The sequence below is a fragment of the Coptis chinensis genome, unplaced genomic scaffold (assembly GCF_015680905.1).
Source record: "Coptis chinensis isolate HL-2020 unplaced genomic scaffold, ASM1568090v1 utg4374_pilon_pilon, whole genome shotgun sequence".
Lineage (NCBI taxonomy): Eukaryota > Viridiplantae > Streptophyta > Magnoliopsida > Ranunculales > Ranunculaceae > Coptis > Coptis chinensis.
In genome coordinates, this window is record NW_028238153.1 from 1 (window position 1) to 26,219 (window position 26,219).

The window sequence follows — 26,219 nt, forward strand, 5'->3', positions numbered from 1 at the left end:
TGTCGATATTAACTCTTAACTATTACTCACATTTATGATGGTTAAAGGGTTAAAACTAAGGTTTTGGGCTCTTATCACCATTATGAAGATAAGTTACCGCTGGCCCTTAAATAGAGTGGATGATCATGCCTTTTGTTAGATACTTATTTGTTCAATATTTAATATTGTCCTCATGCATTTTAGGAGAGTCGTCAAGATTTCCTTATCATGCAGCTGAGAACCAAAACAAATCTTGAGAGAGTGAAAAAGTGTTAGGTAAATATATATCGGTGGAAATCATTTTGTCAATGTTGAACTTGTTGAAGATTGTCCGGTTCTTCCAGTAATGCACTAATGGCTTAGAGCTCGATATGATATTACTAAAAGTTGGAATTTGGTATTCACAGCAAGGCAATTGCAATTTATGGTATTGAACATTCCCAATCTAATATAGGAAGACGAGCCCGTTGAAGACCCAACAGTACATGTTATTGACTAAGTTGTTTGTATGTTGTCGATATGATATTTTGATGTAATTTGTAAATTCATTTTGACATGTTATTTTGATGTAATTTGGAACAAGTGTAATTTTATTTTATTTTTATGTTATTTGGAAATAATGTTTGGGCTTTTATATGATTTGATTTGGAAATCGAATAATCAACTAAGTTGATTCGGACGGCAATCGAATGATTTTGAAATAATGTTCGTATGTTGTCAATATGATATTTTGATGTAATTTGGATTAAGTATAATTTGATTTGATTTGATTTGATTTGATTTTACACCAAACGACATAGTCAAATCATTTTACCTTTGAACCAAACGATATGAGCTGGTCGTTTGACCTTTGAACCAAACGGTGCGAAATTTTGTGGATTTTGAGAAAAGTTCTCTATTTTTCATGAAACGATCTGAACCGGGTTGTTTGACCTTTGAACCAAAACGATCATATGTTGTCAATAACCTTTGAGCCAAACGGTGCGAAGTCATGGATTTGAGAAAAAGTTGTCTGTTTTTTTCATGAAACGATCTGGTGGCTGGTCGTTTAGGGAATACAATAGAACGATGAGGTTAGGTCGTTTGAAAATTAAAGGGGACGACATGGCTGGGTCATTTGGACAAAAAAAATTTAGAATTTCATTTTGTTTTTACAACACTTTCATATCCATACAACCACACAAACATCCATTCATTCCAAAATCAAAATTCATTCATTCTAATCAAAATTCATTCATTTAATCCATCCATTCCTTCCAAAGTTACAAATTACAAAGTTAACAAAGTTCCAACCTAAAGGCAAACAAATCATGAATTATAGCGCCAACCCTTTGTGCTTGTACCTAGTCATTTATATTCATGAAGGAGGACCTTGCTTCCTCACGGAATATTATTCCCAACCAATTGCCCAGAACCTCTCTCTAGCATGCGACTAGTTTTCATCGATGACATCATTTTGTTAAAAAAGGAAATCAAGTTAAGTTACAAATCAAATGCAAAAATCACAATTAGAGAAACTTAGTTAAAATCACAATACTCACAACCGGTGTACATTTGGGAAGTGTGTCTAGGGAGAAATGAATAGAACGCTTTCGGGGGTTTTCCAATCCGAATATGAGAATTCCTCACATACCAAATCATGTAGTTTGGATGACACTCTCATGGATAAGGCGAGATAGGTCCTCGATTGCGGGGTTGGATCGTTGATTCTACCATGACTCCAAATAACTTGGCCCCGATATTGGTCCATCTCACATCATACCCACGTCACCTCTCTGGTTCTTGTCTTCCAATTTGGTGTTGGAGGATCTACAGTGTAAAGCTTCTGCGTGTCCCCGTGGCCTTACCCCGCGCTGACAAAAAACTTCGACAATGTTGAAAAAACATATCAATCTCTCAAAAAAATGCAATGTCATCGGTGGGCTTGTAGCTCGACATTATTGTAGGGATGCCAATCAACCTGAAACAAAATCAAATGTGTCATTGACAACTCTAATGATCAATTACTAAAAAATAATAATATAAACAAACTTAAATACTTACATTGAAACAATTCATATCATTAAGTATCGCCGATAATCTTTAATGCATCGCGTTGTATCGTCATAGTCTGAGGCGACCTCTTGTGTGTCTATGAAACGCAGCACGAGACAAGTTATAGTCCATGTTTAGGATTAGTCTGAATACCGGGAAGTACTCATAGACACACAGACAAGCTATATATATATATACACACACAAATAGTTAACATATTGATAGAGTAATAAAATTAACATTAAAAATAATCTCTAAAATACTAAAGTTTTACGTATAAGAGTTATATAGCACCGGCCCCTTCCACTTTTGCACATGTGGCAGCCCAAACCTCTATACAAAAATGTTAAAATTGCTGCCCCATGCATACTTTCTATCTCACTGAATTTCAACAATGGTCTTAGATAACATAGAGGCACTCCAAATGGCACATCCAAAGAAAAAAAATAATAAAAGCTCGACACCCGATTGGACTTCCCGCAAACTCAAGGCCTTCTCCACCACCTTTATATATATATATATATATATATATATATATATATATATATATATATATATATATATATATATATACACACACAAATAAATAACATATTTGATAGAGTAATAAAATTAACATTAAAAATAATCTCTAAAAATACTAGAGTTTTACATGTGTAAGAGTTATATAGCCCCCTGTAACCCTTCCACTTTGCACATGTGGCGTAAGACCTCTATACAAAAATGTTAAAATTGCTGCACCCCATGCATACTTTTCTATCTCACTGAATTTCAATAAGGTCTTAGATAACATAGAGGCACTCCAAATGGCACATCCAAAGAAAAACAGAATAAAAGCTCTGACAGCCCGTTGGACTTCCTGCAAACTCAAGGCCTTCTCCACCACCTTCCCAATAGAGTCACAATCATCTCCCCAACTGGCATATGGAAGGTGTTGGCCTCCGGATGGCACCTCTCCACAAACACAGAGACCAATGGTGGATCCATATGCTCGTGATATAACTTAACACGAGATCATACAACCCGGTCCTTCTCAGCTCGTGGGCAAATCTCAGAGACTTTCTAAATTCATTCATGAAATCCCATTGGCACAACTTCGCTAAGTGCAAAACACACTTCAATGCTCCGCGATCCTCTTGAAACAACCAAGCACGCGTGGGACTCAATGGCGAGAAACAAAAGATTTTGTAAAAAAATCAAAATACTAAAGAAAATCAAAAATATTACCCTTTTCTCCCAAACATCATGAGCAACATGCACCGCGTAGTCATATAACAGATCCTCACCTCATATGGGCCATCCCTATACTCACCTCTTTTTGAACTCCAATCATTATTGGATTTTCTCACAAAATCCAATACCATAGGTGCTTCTTCCACTAGTGGGTGCGACTTCTACCACATTTTCTTCCACATCATCATCCTGGCTCCTCTTCCTCCTCCTCCTCCTCCTCATCCCCATTGTCATCCTCTTTATCACCCTCCCCTTCCCCCCCTCCTCACCCTCCTCATCACTCTCCTCTTCCCCTTCCTCACCCTCCTCACTCTCCCTCTTCCACTATACTCTTCCCAATGATCCATACTTACATCTAAACCTACATTGTTATCGCTTATCTACATTATCTTCACTCGATGAATGAACTTTAGGAACCTCGGGGGCGCTTTTTCTTTGTGGTCCCCTCTACGGCGTTGATGCTTAGTTAAACCCTCTCCCTTTTTCTCTTTCTTTCGGCCCATCACCACTAGAGGCGCCCATGCCAAATAACTTCTTTACACCGCCGTGAATGTAGTTTTATTTACATTCTTTACATTCTTTAATTGAGGACCCATTGCTACAAAGAAAAATAAAACAAGTATTAGTAACTATAATGGTTTAATCAAATCTAAATCATATTCGATTTTTAACACTACTATTCTGAGTTCCAAAACTTCCAAACTTCCAAAAATCCCAACAAAATTGCCGCGAAATAAACAAATGCCATAATTGGTATACCACTAAGATTATTAAAAGAAAAATCAAATACCATTAAATTCAAAACAATTTTCCAATATCATTCATATTGAGACCTACTTTTAGTAGCATAGATATTAGGGCATAAACTTTCTTCCTGTAATTTTCGATCAAGAAAAGCGGGGATTTATCTCAAACGATTCGCCCAATATCCTTTTTACTACAACCCAATTTTTCAAGAAAAACACATCATATCATGCATCCTACTCCAATCATATACACTTCCATATGACAAATGCCCCACAAACCAATCACTACTAACTCCTAGACCCTTCAACTTCTCAAGAACTCTAACAAAATCCTCATTAACACCACCAACCAATAGCGATGGACTACAACTTACTAACTTAACAACAGTAGGTGCACTCAAACCCAATTTTTCATAACCCCGAAGTTACAAAGCCAAGACTCCTTCACTGTACCCAAAAATATCTCTCACCTCTCCATACATTCTACCGATTTTATTATTCATCTTGTATTGTATAATAATCAACAATAAAAACCACGAATTGCATTGTATAATTTGTCGTTTTGGAGTCCAAACAACTTGCATTATATAATAATCAACAATAGAAACCACAAATTATTCAACAATACAAAGAATATTCAAGAATATTAAAAAAAATATTCAAACAATCGACCTCACAGGGTTGTTTGGGCCATTTCCAAAACGACATCACCGAAGTCGTTTGGTGCATCTTCAAAACGACCTCACTTTGGTCGTTTCAATGTTTTTCAAACAATACTTCATTTTGTATAATAATCAACCATAGAAACCACAAATTATTCAACAATATCAAGTTATATAATTGATTCACAAAATACCTATAGTAGAGAGTGTTGCCCAAAAGAGGTGTTGCCCAAACTCAAATTTGATGAGAGCAAATGAGTGTTTTTAACAATACCGCTTTCTTAATAATAGTTCACTTTTTTACCAACAATGGTAGTTGCCCAAACTTCGAATTAAAATGGTGAGAAAATGTACGGCGGTTTTGGTTTTTTTTATGAGTATCGCGATAGAGATGATACCGGTTGAAAAAATTCCCAATTATTTGTGATTTAGGTGGGAGTGTACCACACTTTCTTTAAGACTTGACTGTTTGGGCTTGGGCGGAAAGATGCCCAATCCAATTCGTGTCAGGACTCTAGATAATTTTGAAACTATCCAAAGTCCACATATCATTTTCTATTCAAAGATAATCCCTTCCCCGAAACCATCAGTTTCCCATACCCGTCCAAAATATTTTTTCATCATATAAATATCTCTCCCCTCTAGTCCCATCACCGTCTCCTTAACGCCTATCCTTTCTCACACACCAAAAAAGACAACAATAACCTCAAACATTCACATTCTTATCTACTTTTCATCATCATCATTTAATAAAAGGCAACATAAAGAACCATTTAATCGAGATAAAATAAAATGACGAGCTGCCCAAACGAAGAAACAATGATTCACCACCACACCCACACCCCACCCCCACCCCCGACGACCTCCCACTTCCACAACGGGCCAAAAGAAAGCTCAAACCGAAATTCCTCTCCTTCTTTCTCCAATCAATAATCATGTTATGCATCATCACTCTTTTTCCTCTTCCTAGGCATAGCCACAGTTTTCATAATCCACATTTGCATAGCTGGCAGAACTCTTCACCGCCGCACGCGCCACACATCCTCCTCCTCCTTCCCCTTCGATTATATCGACGCGGAATTTAATCATTCCTCTTCTTCTGGTATTTCGGAACATGACATTAATAAACTTACTTCATATGGTTACATATCGGTAGTTAAGTTATTGAATTGTGGTGCTACTCAAGAAGATTGTTGTGCTGTTTGTTTAGATGGGTTTAGAGAAAATGAGCGGTTTCGTATTTTACCGGGGTGTAAACATGTTTTTCATGTTGGGTGTATTGATGTTTGGTTGATGAAAGTTTCCGCTTGTCCAACTTGTCGCGGCGTTGTGGAATTGAATTGATTGGGGGATGTTTTCAATTCTGTTATATCTCTGTAAGTTTTTGTAGGCTCTTTTTTTTTAACCCTGTGTGTAAATTGTGTTTATGATTAGTAAAATTTTGGAACTTTTGTTTTATTTGGAGTAAGTGATAAAAGTTTTGGGCCATTTTATAAGAAAATGCCATCACCTACTTCCTCATTCTGTTTGGTTAAATGAGGCATCAGATTGAAGGAAATAAAGGTTGTCTTTGAGGTATAAGGGATTGAGGGAAGTGTTATGGGTGGGTGGGGATGCGGATTCGGAGGTAGTGATAGGTGAGTATAAGTGTAGGTCGTTGAAAGAATTGTCTGAGTATATGGGATCTTTCTTTGATAGAATTTTTCTTTGATTGATTATGTCTTATTCTATTCTGTGGTGTATATTACCATGTATTAAGGGCATCTCCAATGGGGGTTGTAAAATTACACCTCCACATAGGCTCCACCTAGATGCCATTAGGATTTTACAACTCCAATTGCAAATTATTGTATAGTCCATAAATATCCACTCTCTATTGTTTCCAATGGAGAAGTGTAAAAAAGTTCAATTTTAAACTCGGATGACACTTGAAGTGACGTCCCTCTTTAAATTAATTTAAAGTGGGACGTCACTTCAAGTGTCGTCCGAGTTTAAAATTTTCAAATTGTAACTTTAGAAATAGATAGGACGACACTCCAAGTGACGTCGAATGTTTTTGTTCGGCGTGTGTTCAAGTGTGTAGGATTATTTATCAACTGATAGCGAGATGGGGAATTCTCCACCGCTTCTATCAACTTATAGTCTATTACCTACGGTTTAGCACCCCCATTGGATAGAGTTTTTTGACACTTGGGGTGTAAACTTTCCACTCTATACAGTTTACACCCCCCATTGGAGATGCTCTTATGTATTATTACATCTTATCATGTATTGTAAAATTCTGGAAAAGTGATATATTTGCATATCATATTGTATTAGCTTAGATGTGTTTTATTCTTTGTCCTGCATCATATGATACTGAGTACTATGATAGTATGCTTTATGTTACAGCTTTCGAAGATGTTGAGAAGTATGTGACAAACTCATGCTGAGACACGCACATAACTTTTAACAAGGGACTAGTATTTCATTAGAAAACAACGTTGGAGGCATACATCTTGTGCATTTGTTGATTAAAGAGAATTGTACAATTGGTAGGTAACTGACTTGTCTAACTGGACCACAGTGACCCAACTTAGCTAGTTCATTGATAAGAACATTGAAAGATCTAGGATGCATCAGATGAAACCTTGCAAGAGAAATGAAACTTCTCTCCGTTTGAGAGCATGCACCAAAGACACAGTCACAAACAACCGCCACAATCCTAATTTGCTTACAATAAGTTTATCTCAGACCTTTTTAAGGGAAGTTTTTTCCATTTTAGAGGTTCCTGAGCATTGTGGTTTAGTGCTTTTGCAAACATGATAGTTTTGGGATATTTCCATATGAATATGCGATAACCTGGTGCCACATTCCGTTGTATAAATGAAATGAGCCATCAGATTGAAAGAAATAAAGTTGCCTTTTAGGTATGAGGAATGGTCATGGGTGAGTGGGGATGAGGATTTGGAGGTACTGATGGGAGAAGATAATTGTAGGCTGATGAAAGAAGTGTCAGTGTATATTCCCTGAGGGAGAACTCCCTAGTGTTTTTTTTGTTTTTTTGTTTTGACCAAAAACATAATTTATTAGCTTATAGCAAAGAGTTCATACAATATGTGTTGGACTCGACTGAAAGAGATTTGGACTGTCATGGGAACAACCAAATTACAACCCAGATCAATATTAGACTTTCCTAAGTCAGCTAGCAAGTGTGCAAACTGAATCATTTCTCTAGGACAAAAAAAAGACAACTTTACAAGACTCAAAAAGACTGTTGCATAGTGACCAACTCTAACAAAAAGACTCTGTAATTGCCCTGAAGTATCTTCGGTAGACCCATTTACACCTTTCACCAAAGACTGGCAATCAGAACATATTATTACTTTTTAATTCCTTCTTGCAAGGCTCTTTGAAGTGCCCACTTTAGAGCAGGAAACTCCTTCCTCTACTCCATTTACATCGCATTGCTTGCTTCCTGCATATAAGATTGGCTCATTCCATTTATTAATAGAAAAACCAATTGCACCTATGTTTTTCAGTGGGTCATAGGCATCATTAGTGAGAACCAAATATAGTTCAGAAATTTAGTGTTTGGGGATGAAGTATCAGATAGGAAGAGGAGGTTTTGTAGGAAGGATAGAGTGTTTAGCGTGATTTAAGATTGAGGATACATTCCCTAGTCTGATTGTGCTTGAAGGTTTGGTTATTTCAATCTAACCATATGAAATAAGATATGTTAAGTAGATGGGCTAGGTAGTGGAGAGTTAGTACCTTTGGAGAAAGGCTGTGTGATAATGTGACTGATTAAATCTTTAAAACTGTAGGTGTGGTTCCATGTTTCGGGTCTGAGTGATAGTGGGCTAGTATACCAAATGGTTTTAAGTGCAGGGCATGTAAGCATGCTCAGTGGTTTCACTATGTTGTAAACATCTTGGGCAAGTATCTTGATTTTTATACGTCTATCATTGAGAAATTTATTTGTTGGTTGCTAAGGCATTATGGAGCTGGTTTCTCTGTTAACTCTGATGTCAAGATCCTTCTACTGATGTTCTGATGGGTTTAATGAACTGCAATACTGAAAGAGTTTTAACCTCCAGTCCGAGACTCTAAAAAGATTGTATTCCATTCAATGAAATCGAGATGAACTATCAGATTTTTAGGGCTATTCCTGAAATGTCGAGCAAATCTTGATGTAATTTTAGGAGGATCGTGTGGTCTACGGGTTTGGAGTGTTCCCACTGTTAGGCATCTCACACTTGAAAATTTGATGGAAAGAGGGGAATATTTTACCTTGCCACTCTGAAATACTTTGAAACTGCATCCTTTGCTCTCTCTAGTGTGAAGCTCTCAGACTGTAGTCACCTAAGGTATTATTTTGGGGCGGGGTATTAGCACCCCATAAATGGGACTAGCACCCCTTTGACAAAAAGTAAAACAATAATAGTTATTCTTTATATGTCTCTTTATACACCATATGTTCATAGTTCAACGGCAGGCAATTGCCAAGAGATCTCATATCCTACTGTAGGCAGTTGCTGCTACATTTTTTTTTTTTTTTTTTTTTTTGTTTTTTTTTCGCTTCAAATTTTACATATTGAACACGACGTATAGATATCTTATTTTCTTCTTTAAAGTTTATTTATACACTCCAAAACAACACCAAAACTATGACAAAAAAATGTACAATCGAACAATAATTTTTCTTATCTCATGCAAATATTTTCATATCTTTATAAGAAAATTTTGTGATCAAATTAATGAAGAAAAGTTTTGATAATTAACACAAGCAAAGATTCTATTTTAGTAAATAAAATCATCTCAAGACAACTAATTTTTTTTTTTTCGATAGCTATTAAAAATAATAATAAAAAGAGACTCATGGCACCCACTTTCTATGAGATATAGAATCTCACGACAACCCAATACTGTAGATTGTGTGATTTCGCTGCAGCTATTTGTCGTTAGTGCTTTTGTGTATTTAATGGAAAGATGCTAGTCTCATTTATTGGGGTCTCAATACTGTGGCCCATTATTTTTACATAAAAATATAGTGTTACACCGATGAATAAGAAAAAAACATTAAAATGGAGAAGTTAAAACATTAAATATAAATCATAGAATAAGTGCAATACGTATTGTATCTATTTGCTTAAGTGGTGTTCAGGAGGTATTTTAGGCCAGACATACATATATGGACGCAACTAATAATTCATATATGGACACCAGCCTACTAACGGCATCATCCACTGAACTTTACTTAAAAGAGCATATATAAGTGGTATCTCAATTTTAGGGTGTCTTTTTTACCGAATTTCTGATTTTTTCAAAATCCGATCCGATATTGGTCTCATTTCAGGTGTAGTTTTCATGGGCTGATTTTTCGATTTTCGAAAATTCCGAAAAAAAATTGGATCGGATTCGGATATAACTCTAAAAACCGATCCAATCCGAAAGTTCCGATATATAGCCAATCCGAAATTTTCGATATTATTGCCAATTATTCTGAAAATATGTACTTCTCTCACTATCCACTTGATTAGATCTCAACCGTTAATTCATTTTCTAGTTTTTTACTTCCAAAAACAAAACAAAAACATAACCTAGCCGCTATTTCCCCACTTGAATTGGACAACTCTACTGTCATTACACCAACAATAATATGAAAAAAAATGTCATTGAATCATACAATAACTTCCAAACCAACCCAAAAGCCAAAAGCCAAATTGTAAAAGATAGAATATTATGTAAAACTACTTAGAATCCAATACCAGAATCCATTATTCATGTAGACACTTCACGCCTAATTTTCACACACGAAAAAGATTGAAACATTACAAATACTCGGACCTCAACGAGAATCTGATAATGCTTTGGCCGTTGGTGGTTCGCAAAGTTATTTTTCTCATTTTCTTGGATCACTTGTTTGAATGAAAATGAGTTTTTTAAACAAGTCGTATTGATGTTGGTACATTGGTGTTGTGGACATAGTTTTCTCTCCTCTTGATGAACATATTTTCTCTCCTACAAATGAACATTATTTATATTCTAAAAAATAATTGAAAGTAAAGAGATTTTTGAAAATTTACCAAGTATTCTGAAATTTCCGAGTTATTCCGAAATTTTTGAAAGTTTTGAAATTGGAAATATATTTTGAATTCGAAAAAAAATTTGATCGGATTTGGATAGCATATTAGGTTCCGAAAAAAATTCGGAAAAATTTCGAAGGAGGTTAATCCGATCCAATCCGAAGTCACCCCTACTCAATTTTCAACAAAAGCATACAACCATTAACTTCAATTTTTGGATTATGACAACTCTGAATCTTGAATGAATGGCTGGTCTTGGGACTTGGCAATCAGGTAGCTAGTGGGTCAACCGTTCTTCCCTTTCATTCTGGATATCAGATGACCGTACAGGTTGTTAGACAAGGATGCTTATTGTCTAGGATAGATTATCCATGATGTCATCGTCACTGTGTCAATCAGGGACGCTTTGTTTTGAAATGCTCTCATTTGATATATAAAAATGATTCTCTTTTGTTCTGAAATGTCTTTCTATAGTCGATGTTTCTATAGTCGAAGTTGTGGGAGGAGTTCGTTCGGGGGGCCTTTATGTTCAGATGAGCTTACTTGCTCGACCACGCATGATTACATCATTTTGTTTTAGTTTTCTCTCACAATTTGTAACATTTCCTATTATCGCTCTTGTATTTGTTTTTCCAGAGTGAGTGGAGCGAACAATTCTTGGGCCTAGGGGGATAGGGTCCAGTATGTCTCTCCAATCTCTTCTCTTCACCAAACTCACCCAAAACTCCCCCTCTTTCTCCTCAACTAGCCATTTGGCCCGGCCTATGGCCGGACTCTATGGCCGGACTTGCTACATAGATAGCTAATTACTCAAAAACCTAAACTCCACTTGAATAAATAATATATGTATATTGATAGCTAATGATTCATTGTATATTTTGTTTGAAGGGTTTATGTTTTTCTAATATTTTTTGAAGGGGATTGCAAGCTCTCAAACCTTGCTCAAGACTGTTAGTTACTATATCAATCGTTATTGCCTATGTCCATGATTTGAATTTTCATTGGAGTTTCAGGGTGTTATCAGTTAATATTGCCTAGTTCCAGTGATGAGCAATGAAGGCAAAGATGGTGTATGTTTCAGTAATGACATAGTTCTGGCCAATTATGACTTATTTTGATAAAATACATTAGTTTTACATTGGAACATCTTAGTTGTAATAGAATTTTTTTACAAAAGAGTAGTGATGATATTGTGTGGATGCTTTTTCCTTTGTCTTTTATAGTACTTCCCTGAGCAATTGGATTGGACTTGGTTCGAGTACATGGGGTGACCTCGATGGTGGTGACGGCAAACCCCTCGTGAGAGTGAGATATAAAATAGTGTTCCATGCAGTGATATCTAATACAACGCTTGACATCAGTAACTAAGTCTGATCACTGTACTCATGTCTCTTGTCATCACCTAAAGTCACTGAATTATTTACTTCACTTTCTCTCTCTTACTAACATCGTAGGTAATGACCAAACCAATTTAGTGAAAAAAAAAGTGAAAGTAGTTCCAATTATCGATTCTCATAGCCACCATTTCAATGTTTTGTCATTTCTTTATCCACGGTGTCCACCGATCTAAAGTAGAAAATTTTGAAACCCATCCAAATGATACACAGGAACATGGCTAGCTTCTATTTCAATATTTGGTCCTCTCCTTTTCAAATGTTCAAATTCAGAATTTGATTTATTATCAATCATCTTTTAACACTACATTACATGCATTTTCTTAAATAGCGGGACCCAACCGTCCTCGTTAGACCAGAGGATAAAGCACTTCGTGCCAACTCAAATATGGTATTCATTCTATATATCCTTACAAAGTCACAATGAGATTTCAAAAGCAATTAGGTACTCAACAATGTGCACCTTCTCGATTCTCATATTTAGTTCCGACATCCAAGCTCAAATGGAATTGTTTCATGTCATACCGGCAAATTTGCATGCGAACCTACACGAAGAAACAAAAAGTATTCGGGACGCGATAAATACAATAATGAACATACATTTTAAGTATCGATGCGGTCCATCCGGCTTGGCCATGGTTTTCTAGTGAAAAAAAAAGGTTAGCATGTACTAACGAACTCTTTTCTCGAAGGTAAGTGTAGTGGTATAAGGAATTAAGGATAACCATAAAAAGCGAATCGTGCAAGAAAACCATTCATACCCAATGTTGACTGCGGTCTCTTTCTTATCTCCCCGTGAGTAACCAAATCTTCAATCTGTCGGTTTCGATGCGCTTCTCTTGGCTTTGCTTTAGCCAAGGATCGAAAGTATTTTGCCGTTTTGAAAACGATAAAAGCAAAACCGTAGTCGACCAAAGAATTAATCAAATTAGTCATAAGCTTGAAACGCATTGCACAAATTTACTTACATTCACAAACAACGGTGTTGGGCAAGAAAAGAACAAAAGGAAGAAAAACCAAAATAATTGAAAACTTCACCTGATGCTTTCGAGCACAATTTAAATCCGAATAGAGGTGATTGTGTTCCCACATCTGCAGGCAGCAACAAAGAGAGCCGATTATGGGAGATTAGTTTATTAGATTAGTAACATTAGCATATAACACTCACGTCCACCTCGATCAATTCTTGCAAAATGAACATACCTCGTGTTGCAATGGCATGACGATGAATGGTTGGATCAGACCACACAAGTGGACCAAGGAAACCTTAACACAGTTCACCTGGGTCGGCCGGATATATTCTTCAACGCACGTTCCACATTCTCATAATGGATATGTCAAAGATCTTCTGGTTTAGTCCCATGCTTCCAATGAATTTAACCATTGGGATCCAATCCATCTATACCCCCTAGTTCAGAGACACTACATATTGCTGGGTTCATGAAAGATTGGCTTAAACTTTATATGCAGAAACTTGGCTGCTCTAATAGATTGCTAGATTTGTGCATCACAACAGATATGCCATCAAATAGCTACCGATATAGTGTACAGTACAAAATAATTGCAATCATTACACTCCACATGTTTGTGGAAGTGTTATGCCACTTGGCAGTACCCCTTTGCATGGACAATTGGGCACCATGTATTGCCCCATAGGTAGCTACTGATGATAGCAATCTCATGATTATCAAGAGGACAAAGTGGGCCCCAAGGCCCAAGTTAACATCGCATTGACCACCACAGTGATCGACAAACATGCCTAGTGTTTTTGGCAATGGAACCGCAATCATCGGTTGTGCTAATTAGAGTGTGGATGCGGTTTGTGCATGGAGATCGATATAGCGCGTTGTGTATACTTTGATGCAAGTTTATTACTTGGGGTGTTTATGTTCTTCACATCTAAAGAAGTAGAAGTCGACCTTGTAACCTTCACAGTGTCACTCAAATTAAAACAGTAAGAAAATGACAAATGTAGGTTAAAAAAAGGAGAGCAAGTTAAGGGGGAAAAAATAACTTACTTGCATCAAAAAAGCAAAAGAAAATGGTAAAACTTCACCAAGATCAACGAGGAAGCTCATTTGCATTAACAAACAATAAATCGATATCAGATTACTTTCGTGAAGACTATGAAGCTTGAGCATGAATAAATAGTACCCCCTAGGCTGCATACTCCAAATTTAAATAGTATATATTCTAGAGAGAGATTCAAATGTTTGCAGATTTATATATTCCTCATTTCATCTTGAGTCGTGAATTCAAGTTTGTAATCCAAACGATGAATACTAATATCTTGAAACTTCTAAATTGAAGGGGGGTCTTTAAAATAATAAGCCATAATCATCAAAAGTCAAGTAAAGAGACAATAACAAAAATATATTATAGCGAGGCCAGTAATACCAAAACCACCGATTGTTCCCTGTAACCACCTTGTGGAACTGCATAATAACCTTGACTTACCTGTCCAATAACCGGTTGTACCGCTGTCGAAGTTTGATATATTCCAAACCGGTGGCGGTGTCGGATACCCACTGTTGTAATGTTCATGTATGCGGCGGTGAGGTTATCGACACGATCTTTGAACTGATTTTTCAGGTATATTCCGATGAACATAATAATCAGCATTGAACGCTCTAGCTAAAGCTTCATCACTATTTTTCTTAAACATAGCTTGCTCTTGATTAAGCTATATTTGCCATCTGTATTCTCTGCAACTCTTCATTACGCCTCTGAATCTCCGGGCGAATCTCGATATTTCAACCGGAATCACGAGATTGTAGTACTCTTGGATCTTCTGGCCGGAACCGAAAAAATCTATCCTTGCGATAAGTTAGGGTTTCCTTAGTTCTTGCTTTCACCATCGAGTATGACCCTTCTACGCAAAGCCACATCATTAGCACTTTTCTGTCTCTTCCTCTTCTTCCCATCTTCCACAACCGAATCACCCGCACCATTATTCCCGCATCAACAACGCCACCACTCTTCTCACCCCAAATTTGCTTTGATAGTTCAAACAACTTCACCTCATGAGCTTTAAGTAAACCCCCACTACTACTCGATACTGTTTCAACCTCTCGAAACTTACTCTTCAACTGATCTCTATTCGCATCGACATCTAATCCCTCAATAAAATCAAGAAACCGGTTAAATCACTACCCATATTCTTCCCTTTCTTCTTAAACTCAATCAACCCCTTCAATATCACGGTCTCATCATTCTCACTCCAAAGCCTTTTTTTCTTCACTTCCTCAAGTTCGGATTTTTCTTCTTCTTCCTCTCCTTTCTAGCAAGTTTCCCTGTCATGATACTTATGGCTCACCCCCCGAAGGCAACCGGTTCTAGTCTAGACGTCCTTTCCCATGCATAGATGGAGAGCTATGTAGGTGCCCTTGCTTCTTATCCTTTCTGCCAATTTGTTTCCAAGTTCTACAATTGGTGTGGTAAATTGCAGGACCTCAAACGCCACCTACCAAACAATGTAATGTTATATATATTACTCTGAACATTTCATATATATCAAAACAAAACTTGAAACTGAGGAAGGGCCAACTCGGTTTCCATCCAAAATAAAAAAAAAAAAAGTGTTTGATCTTTGGATCAAAACACTCTCTTTCTAGATTCTACTGAATCTATTAGAGAACTATAAAATATGGATGTCTCTCATACATGTATTTGAAATCAAATTAGATGTTAAACATGTTAAGCAGAGGCTCTTAATTAGTACTAAATAAAAAAATTGATGGTTATATATACTTATGGAAGTGAATATATAAGACTGGAACTTACCTTGCATCGAAGCTTTTGAAGGTCCAAGGGAGATCCCGGGAGAGCCTAGAGTCGAACGTGTAATAGCAAGACTCGTTTAGCTGCAAAAATTAAAACAAATAAAATCCATTTTCATTAATGGAGAACTCATGTAATGAATCATATGTGATCGAGCAATTTGAGTAGTATACCTTCCCGACCAAGTGCTCCCACCATTAATCCCGTAGTAATCTTGTAGTCATCCCCTTGATTGCACCAAAAGACACTTTGTAATTAAGCCCAATTCATGCCCACACTCTTAAAGGCAACCCGAAAAGGCAAAGATTTACATCCATATTACTATACTTCACCAAAGATACTAAGTGACAACGCCATTAAACAATAAACCCGATGTAATCATCGACATTGATCCAATCAATCCAATGGGTATACCCTCGAAGGTTTCTTAGTCTCTTCAGCCATTGTAGCAACCATGTCCGAAACCGATTATGCGCCAAAACAAAATAGTGAAGCTTTAAACACACCTCCAACTCCATCACGGAACAAAAGGAGATAAATTTGAGGCATCACCCTTAACAAAACCAGTTATTATCACAAACACAATAATTCCAACACTAAGCATAGCAGCAATCCAATTAAGAAGCGATGTCTTACGCTGAACCAAACATTGGAATTGCCGATAAAGTGCATAAAACGACAGCGACAAGTTGGGTCTAATAAATTAAATCCATCCGCAAAATCGCTAACATGAAAGCCCAATGAATCGGTGACGATTAATAAATGTTGCAAAATAAGAAGTCCATGATCTTGCTAAACTTCGCGGCACCAACTAACGCCTCTAGCGTAATAATTCCAAAGCAATAATAAAAGTAACAAAATCACCTAACTCAATTCTAAGAAACGAAAAACGAACCACCAACAACGGAATTTCAACAAATAATTCAAGATAACAAAAAGCGTAGAAAGCAATGCGGATAAACCCGATATTGCATCACGACAAAAACAATAGCAAAGATGATTATGAGCTTCTTGACTGTCAAAACAAATATACCAATACCAACAAAACCTAACCAAAACTTAACCATATTAAATCCCACCAAGACAAACATCTTTTCATCTCATTAACACTTTCTTTTCTGACTTCTAACTCTTGGGTGTTACTTGAACGGTCTAGAAACCGATCTTTTAAACGATGACCAGTTTGGGATAGTGCTGTTTTGTAAGTTTGCCAACTTTTGAATGATGGTTACGGGTAAAAATCGTGTTTTGCTCCATGTCCAATAACTTTTTGCTTCATTTTCTTCCATGGAGGTTGTTTTGTTTTCAAGCAACGGAGTTGTGAGATTATGAGATGAAGTCATATGATGATATATGTAGTGAAATTCTGTTTGGATGGAAGTAGAGTCCTTGTATGGTAAGGGGTTTCGGGCGAGAGAGAATTGTGTATAGAGTCTATCATCCTGAACAATTATGGAAGTAGTTTAATTTTGGAAGAAGAGAGGTTTCGTTTTGTTTAAGAATGGAGATAAGATTTAAGAATGGAGATGAGATAAGATTTAAGAAAGAGATTTTTATCTATTTATCTATTTTGGGTTTTATGTATTTTGGAGCTCTGAACAATTGAAATCGCCAAAAAAAGCGTTAGAATTCATTTTTTAGGTAAAATCTGATGTGTCAAGATGAGAGAGAAAAAAGAGGGGACATGGGTCATTTGGGGCATTCTCAACTACTCAAGATTAATGGTCTTTGATAACATTTTTCTCTCTCTCTCTCCACTCCTACTATATATATATAAGAGCATCTTTAGGTGAGATAATTTCCTAGCATCAAACCCCAAATTTCCAACAATTTGGTGTTTTTCATTTTCGGAGAGTCACATGTTGATGAAAACACCAAACCAAACACCAAATCGGCTAAAATTTGGGTCCAACTTTGGTGTTGTATCAAATCTCTCGGGGCTTGGGCTGCTAAGTGGACTTCTATGGCGGTTTTGCCAACACCGCCTTCGGCTTTGGGCTTCTATTAGCGCGGTTTTACCAACACCACGTGCGTTTTTTCTAAAAATTAGGAACTGTGAAAAATAAGAAATTAAGAATTGTGTCATTGAAGAAATTAAGAATTGTGCAATTGTATCTAAAAATGATTATGTTTATGTATCCACAATGATAAAAATGATCCAAAACCTATAATTATGATTATGTATCCAAAACGATAAAAATGATCCAAAATATATTATTATGATCCAATATTCAAAATGATCCAAAACCTATCATATTACATAAAATTTATTTAGCTCTCTTCTTACGTCCCTTACCACTCAATGTCTCTCCTCTCTCTATTTGGATGTTCCGAAGCTACTTCTCTAAGTTCCTAACCTGAGAACCAAGATCTTCTCTGTCTGCACGAAGGTTAACTACCTCAGCCTGAAGTTCCTCATATCCCTGATGTTGTTGTGTGTACACCTGCTGAATATCCTCATACGATTTTCGAGTCTCGTCATACGCACATTGGGATTGCTGATATGTTTGAGAATATACATCCTCTCTTTCTTGGCTATAATGATACACTATAGTCCTCATCCCATCAAACATACAAATCTGGTTCTCATATCTTTCCCGAACCTCAGCCTTAAAATCCACGAAAATCTGATTAATGAGTACATATTATATATATAATGAAGAAGATAAATAAAACAACTAAACTCACCGTGGTATACTAATCAATTTGCGGCTCTAACTCATAGCAACGAGCACGAGGCACCTCAGGAATGGAAATGTAAGTAGCCTCCCCATCAGGTCCACACACGACAAGCATCTGAGGATTACTGGCAGACACAGGAGCTGGATGATATGCATTCAGATGTTGTGGGTTGTAAACAGGCTGTGACGGATGAGGAATACGTAACTCACGTCTCATCCTTTCTAGGCCCACAAACTCGAAGTTGCTAGCCCGACCAATAGGGGGTAACAACGGACCCATGGAGACATAGTTCCACCATCTATAATACTGATCAGCAGTCTGCTCAACAACAAAAGAAGATGCATCTGGCCAAGGACCACAACTGGCATGAACTTCATGAACTTGAGTTCTACTCCATGGCTTAGCATCACTAACATCTGGTATGGGAGCAAATGGAACTCCATAACGTCCAGTCATCTGTCTCCAACATCTGTTGTCATAGTACCAAATCTTACAGTCACGTGCGGCACAAAAAACTCTGTGATGTGACAAAACACAAGCATGCTGCACAACTGGATCGTCAAAGGAAGTAGACAAACACCAAGGTCTCCACTCAATAGATGACAATGATCTAATATCAATCTGAGCACGAGTCATACATGCATTATTTCTAATATGCCCCCTGTTACGAGTCAAGTGAGGCCCTGACCAACTAGCAAATCTAGGGCGAGTATGAACAATTATGTCTATGTTAGGACAAAGACAACGAAAATACTCATAAAACCAAATCTTTAAAAGTCCTGTGAATCCTGCAATCTGAAGACTTCTACTTCCGAATGTCTGTGAAGATTTATCTAACGCCGATATCAATGTGGCATATATTGAGCTACCAAGGTCATAATCTCTCATATTATGCAAATCAGAAACATAAGCATAATATTCAAGTCGTACCGTAGAATGACCATTTGGAAACAGAACATGCCCAATAAAAAACATCAAAAAATTCCTAACATACACATCAGCACCTTCACTACCAGGTAGAACAGTCAAAGCTAACTCGATCCACTCCTGTATCAGGATCTAAGAGGGGTTCCATATATGCAGTCTTAATATGAGATAACTTAATACCAGAAGAATCATAAGCATCCGCATCCAAGTGAGGAAAAATCATAAGCATACTAGCAATGTTCTCATAATTTGTATTAAAAGGTATCGGTTGGCCTATACCGATACTCAACCTATAAATCATGGTGAAGTCTAATGGTGTGAACCCTAACTCTGCACAAGAAAAATGAAATGTATGAGTTGTATTCCACCATCTTTCTACTAAAGTTATGACCACTGCCCAATCAGCCTTCTCATAATCTACATCAACCAAAAGACCCAAAAGTGTACATATAATACTATCTTTAATATGTACAAACTCATCCAAACTCTTAATAACCTTCCACCACTATCTAACACCAAGTAAAGCCGATCTAATTCGGTAGTCAATAACTTATTGATATTATGAAAAAAAAAATAATGCATATAAGATAAATAATTAATTGGTCCAACTTAACTAATTAATGCATAATATTCAAAATATTTAATCAAACACTACACCATAACAACATTTTTGTGACATTGGGCTTTTCTAATTAGTGACGCAAAATTGGCATCAGAACTCTTGTGACAGCATATTGGCGTCACTAAAATGCTAAAGTCATCAGGAATTATTAGATAATTGTATCAATTAAATTTCGAGGAATTATACTAAATAAAGTGATGACAAATAATGGTAAAGAATACAAAAACTTCGACCCGAAGGGGACCGTGTTTTCTCTAGTATAAATAACAACTCGAACACTTCTCTCAAATTAATTCCCATCTCTCCCCCGAACTATCTCATCTTCCTCTCAATTTCCCACGAGTAAATCGTGTCTACCTCCAGAAAAATACAAAAATCCTATAAAATAAGGATGACAAAACTCTAAAATCAATTGAAGTGCGCCAATTACTTTTTTGAATTTTCAAAGTTTGGGCTGATATTGGTCGATAGAGTTTTATTGTTTCATTGATTAGTATCTGCAAAGTCGAAGATCTTTTATACTTCAAAGGTTAAATCTTTCTCACCCTTTTCATTTTATTTTTTAAAGTCATCACTTTTACCAAGTTTTGAATGGTATAAAAGGAATTACAGATGGGGTGTTTCATTTGGTTAACTTAATTGATGTTTACATCAAATTTGAATTGTCCAAATTGATATTCTAGCACACCCTGAGTCTCGTCTTAGGAAGAGTGCATGAAATCAATTTTCCTTTTTCTGGAAGATAGATGAAATCAGTGAGAAGTCATTAAATTAAATGTGAGGCACTTCAAATAAAGTTCAAAGATTTCATTTTTGTTCTTTTTAAGTGGCTAGTGGATTTTGCAGCCTTTTAAGTTTGAAATTGGTTGCCCCTTTTTTGGTTAAGAAAGTCCAGTACACAAATCTTGCCTTCATACTTATTTAATTTAGTCCCTCTTTGCTTGGTGTTGCACTGTACTAGCACATCCTTGTCTGTGTTAAGATCATTCCAATTATAATAGGGATATCTTGTTTCATCAACTCTACTGTTAGTTTTTTGCTAGGCTCAACTCTATTGTTATTTTCAAAGAATGGTTGCTTGGAGTGCTGGTACAGATGCAGGCAGTGGAGGAGGAGGTGGTAGTGGTATTGTTATCTTCAATTCAAATGCGGCCATCACAACCAATTTTCGGCCAAAATCTGTTTTAACGAGAGGGACCCCATCAGTCCAGTAACTCACCTCAATTTCATGCTTGGACAGACCTGTCAATCGCCAATTCGAATCAAATGCAATCAGTTAAACAGTCATTGATATCTGGAATTGGATTTGCTTATGGTGGATTCTCAGGGTTTCGCATTCAAGCAGGAATTAAAGGTGAAGAAGAGCATGATGCGGCTTCTAACAAGCTTCCATCTGTTTCTCGCCAATTAGAAACGAGAATGCTGAAATTAAACTTTTTGCCAGGTATAAACATATAATGCCCAAGTCTTGAAAATTCAAGTAAATATATTATTTACACAATGTATCTTATATTGCATAATTCGCCTTTTCTTTGGAGTGTAATGAGGTAGAACAAATGCACTTCCGTTGGAACTTGAAATGAGGAGAAAGGGAATGCAAGGAGATTTCAGTTTCTAATTCCACGATGGTCTACCTATCATGGGAAGAAAATTCTATTTGAAATCGGTGTTTCTTTCCTATTTATATGGTCCTATAGTTTGAGAGGACTCTATGAGCTTTATTACTATTTCAAATTTTTATTGCATTGTTTGTTTTAAGTATTGTTTTAATTTAGACCTTGTTATTTGCAATTGCATGGGGGTATTTTGCTTTGTCATGATAACTTTGTTCACACATTACACTTAGGCTTCTCATGAATTTTTAAAGAAAAGGTGATCTTTACTAATTGTCATATATATACTTAATTACAGCCATTTCATGAAGGTTAATTAAACTATTTTCCCCATTCGAGATTTTTGTACTAATAATAAACTATTTTTCTTTGTTTTTGTGACAAAAGGACAATCTTTTTCGGTCGATTCTACTGTGAAGTAACTAGGTTTGTCTCTCATAAAAACACGATTTTTCTTCCTTCAGAACTTTATTGTTGTGGTTTGCTAATTACAATCATTTATGAAGATGATACTTTATTGATAATTTTATATGATGTGTTTTTATTTTAAATTTGCCCACAGTATGTAGTTATATGCTATTTTACGACGATGTAGTCCAAATAATAGTTAATCTGGAATATATTATATTATAATTCTTGAGGGGCATTTACACATTGAAAATAGGAAACTAAATATCTTCCACCAAAAAGCTAAATAGGCATTAAAGCTGTGGATGAAGAACTAAAGAATGTTGTCGTAGATTTTTGCTTTGGCGGTATCATTAGCCTTTGGAATCTCTTTAAATTTGGCGGAGGGCCTAGTCATTCCTTTTATTTTCATTTGTCCGGCATTTAGGCTGTAAGTATTGTTATGCTTGACAATGTAGTTAATGGTGTTTATCATGTCATATCTTATGTACATGAACACCATTTTTTGTCGTTGTCGGATTGTAGTGCCTGTAGTTAGGTTTTAATTACATGACTGAATCCATTTATTATGTTGTGTGTGGCCTCCCCTAGGTTGTTTATTGATTCTTAAACAAGTGAAGATTCTGGAAGAGGTTTTGGACCTTTGTACAGTAGTTATGTAATTAACAGTTTTATTCTTGCACACTTAATTTAGATACACAACCCTGGATGCGATGATGTGTAGCCTCGTACTATTTCTTATTTCAGTTCTATATCCATTCTTGCTTCTTTCTAGCTCTGAGTAACTAACCCCTTTGGAACTGTGAGATGTCCTTTGGATGTAGCATTTTAATTATTCTCTACTCGCATTTTGAGCTTCCTCTTTCACTATCATTCAAAGACTCCAAGACACTTTCGAGGAAGCGATTTTCCATATCAAAAACTCCGTCTTAAGCACAGGTACTTATTGAGGTAATTTTTTATTCACTATAAAATATGAATTTAGAAAGGCACTTTAAGGGTAAACCGCCTGAAACTTGTTAAACTCTGAAATAATGTTATTTCAACAGTATGCAGTCAAACTGCACCTGGGCTCTAGCTTACCCATTTTGACTCGTGCCCAGGGGAGCTTAGTATTGCCTAACTCTCTTGAGGCTTGGCGAGGGAATTCTGGTCTGATCTAGACTCTGAATTTGTCACATCGCTCCAATTAAGAAAGAAAGAACAAGGACTTGACGTTGGTCCCTTCACTGACATCAGGTTTGCTTCTTAATTCTAGGTGCTTTCTTCTTCGTTTTTTTTGTTTGTTTCTGCTACTGTAGCGACTAGTATCTTACTTACCAGTTACCATTAGTCTGGCTAAGCCAATATACTTTGGCAGCAAGTTTGTTAATAGCGTTTGTGAAGCCCACTCTTTTGTTAATATAGTTTCTTAATAGAAGTTTGTTCAACAAGATGTTGCTAGAAATTTTTTGGTATCTATTTTTTAAGTTTTTTTGGTTGTAAATATGGAGGCCCCGGTTCTTTATTGTTGTTTTGGGACTGGGAACCACTGTATTATTGCTTTAAGTCGAATAAGTATAATGCATGATTTTCTGTTGATCCTACCTAACGTAATATGTTTGCTTCCTTATCAATGGGTTCTAGTTAAGGCGAAGTTCATGTTGGTAGTTGCAGATTTGGGACTATTGAAATACTGGTATGACGGATTGGAATTTATGGCTAACTACAATATCATTAAAATCTCTATCGTATTATCAAATTGAGAAATTCTAACTTTGCAGGCTTATTATTATTTGGTGTTAAGTTGAATGATATTGCTTGCAATATTCTCATTTCTTGCTTATTTGTTATTGCCTTTGGTGTGAGGTTTTAATCATGGATTCTCAATGACATAAGAATGTAACTTAAGCATGCATCAACAAGAAGCATAGCTATAACACTAGGATGCACTAGGATGATCAAATGAAGGGTGCTGATAAATTAAGCTTTCCTTCTCAAGTTGTCCTTTTGTCTCCTAGCGATCTAGCTTGTGAATTTAGGTATGCTTTTCATCCTTCATAATACGCTATATAGTAGTGTAGGTTAACTAGTTATTAACTTCTTGCTCATGCCAATTATTTATCTGATTGTAGTTGTAGGTGATGAATGCAAATAAGATAGGAATAGAATGGTCTGCAAATCCAAAAGCTCGCTTGGAGATCCCAATTTGATGCTCGTGCCTTTGTCACGTGTAAGATCAGTCACATCAGTATGACAAACAAGCCCAGATGGCAAGATAGCAGGAGGCCCATCTCTGAGGGTTCCTGTAAGGCAGCAAGTACTTGACTTTCAGTTGATTGCACCAAGCTAGGCGACATCTCATCTTAGTAAGTTTTGCCTCCTGAGAACTAAGCCTAGATTTGCACCTCATCTAGATAATAGTTCATATTGGGAGTTGTAGACTATGGACTGTTGAAAACACCAGCGTAGGTAGTTGTTCTTGTTTAGATAAGTGCCTTAAGTGTCCGAGCCACCTACATGTATTCACTTCTATTGTGGAGCTTGCTGGATTAAATTTCACTGGTGAACTAGCGAGGACATTAAATTTCACTGGTTGTTATATTGGTGCAGTATGATCTCATGGGAAAGCTGTGATCATTAAAGCGCTATTTGCTTCTTGATCAGGTGTGTATGAATCAAAATATGGGATTGAAAAATGATATTTGTTTGTTCCATTTGTTATATATACTTCAGTTATTTTTAGAATATTTCTGCTAGCCACATTATTATTTTTATCGCGGATGTGTTCTTTAATTAATGAAGATCATTTTAGTATTTGTCCATAATTTTTTTCAATTCTTATTCATCAGATTATCTTAGATTTTTGTAAAGTTGTCCACCCTATCTAGTCCTAACACATCTCTACATATAAAATAAATACGAAAAACCACTATAGGGTTGTCTTGCTTGAATGATACACCCAAGCGAAGTTCTGATAAACCTTGGATAGACTTTTGAAGAGTTATGAGATAAATAATAGGATTCTTTTTGGAGAGTGCCAGAGTCGAGTGCGGTACCCTTTGACTTTGACTTTGGTTACTCTAACCATCAAATGTTATGTTTTTTGTTTTTTTTTACCACCATTCCATAGAAATGGCGGATGATGTTGGCTGTGACATTCCTTAGTGAGAGACTTAACGAATCTAGATCCCCTACTATGGGCCACATATAAGGCATTAGAAAGGGTAGCATAAGAATATCGAGAATGAATTCTTAAAGTTAAATCGGAACCCCAGCTCCACCCTTACATGACCAATTATGTTATCATATCTTTTTCGAGTTGTTATTATTTCCATTCCCTACCTTTGGTTGTTATTTTCATCTATTTCCGCGGGGTGATTTTTCTGGTTCATTTTATGGATATAGCTCGAGAAGAGCTTGTTAAAAGGCTTGATGAGATTTACGTCGAGAAGTTCACGAGTTCGGCTTGCCGTTTTTGCTAATTATGTTTTCATAGGCAATTCTTGTTAATCAGATTACGTATCGAATGGACAACTTGGTTCTAATTTTTCTTTTAAATGGTAAATTAGTCTCTCCTGGAACTTGCTTTGCGGACCACAGCTGCTGCAGCAGATCCTTGTCACAAGGACCTCACGTGTTGTGTGGTAAAAGACTACCCTATAACATTTTTTGCATGTTTGGTATGGCATCCAGTTTCATTGGTTTTCGTCTAATTTTGTAGGAAAAATCCTCACTGCTTAAAAGGTTGAGCACCCTGAAAGATCTTGATGTCAATAGACCTGTTTCGGATAGTAATGGTTTAGAAGAGCCAATAAGCGTTATTGGCCTGGAAACATTTTCTTTGATTTACAAGGTTTTTAATTAATCTTTCGGTCTCTCTTGTCTTTTTTCATCGTGAAACCTGTTATCCCTTTGGTAAACCATAGTGTCTCATAACCCTTCCTTAAAGTCTGTGACATATACTTGGAATTTTCAGTTTTTATGATCTTAATTTTAACTTATTTATTTTCTGTGTATATGGTTCTTGGATGGTGATGCAGGTTCAATGGCCCCTGTCCCTCACTATCTCAAGAAAGCCCTCCTCAAAAG

The 26,219-nt window shown here is 36.4% G+C and overlaps 1 long non-coding RNA gene and 1 pseudogene across 1 annotated transcript; one reads left to right on the top strand and one right to left on the bottom strand.

Annotated features, from left to right (window-relative positions):
- Positions 1 to 14,869: 14,869 nt before the first annotated feature.
- Positions 14,870 to 17,413, bottom strand: LOC147473139 (cationic amino acid transporter 5 pseudogene; annotated as a pseudogene).
- An 8,284-nt stretch (positions 17,414 to 25,697) lies between these two features.
- On the top strand, positions 25,698 to 26,218 carry LOC147473140 (uncharacterized). Its single transcript, XR_015210563.1, has 3 exons — positions 25,698 to 25,774; positions 25,852 to 25,983; positions 26,171 to 26,218. It is a non-coding gene; the product is annotated as an uncharacterized LOC147473140 (long non-coding RNA).
- The last annotated feature ends 1 nt before the right edge of the window (position 26,219 follows it).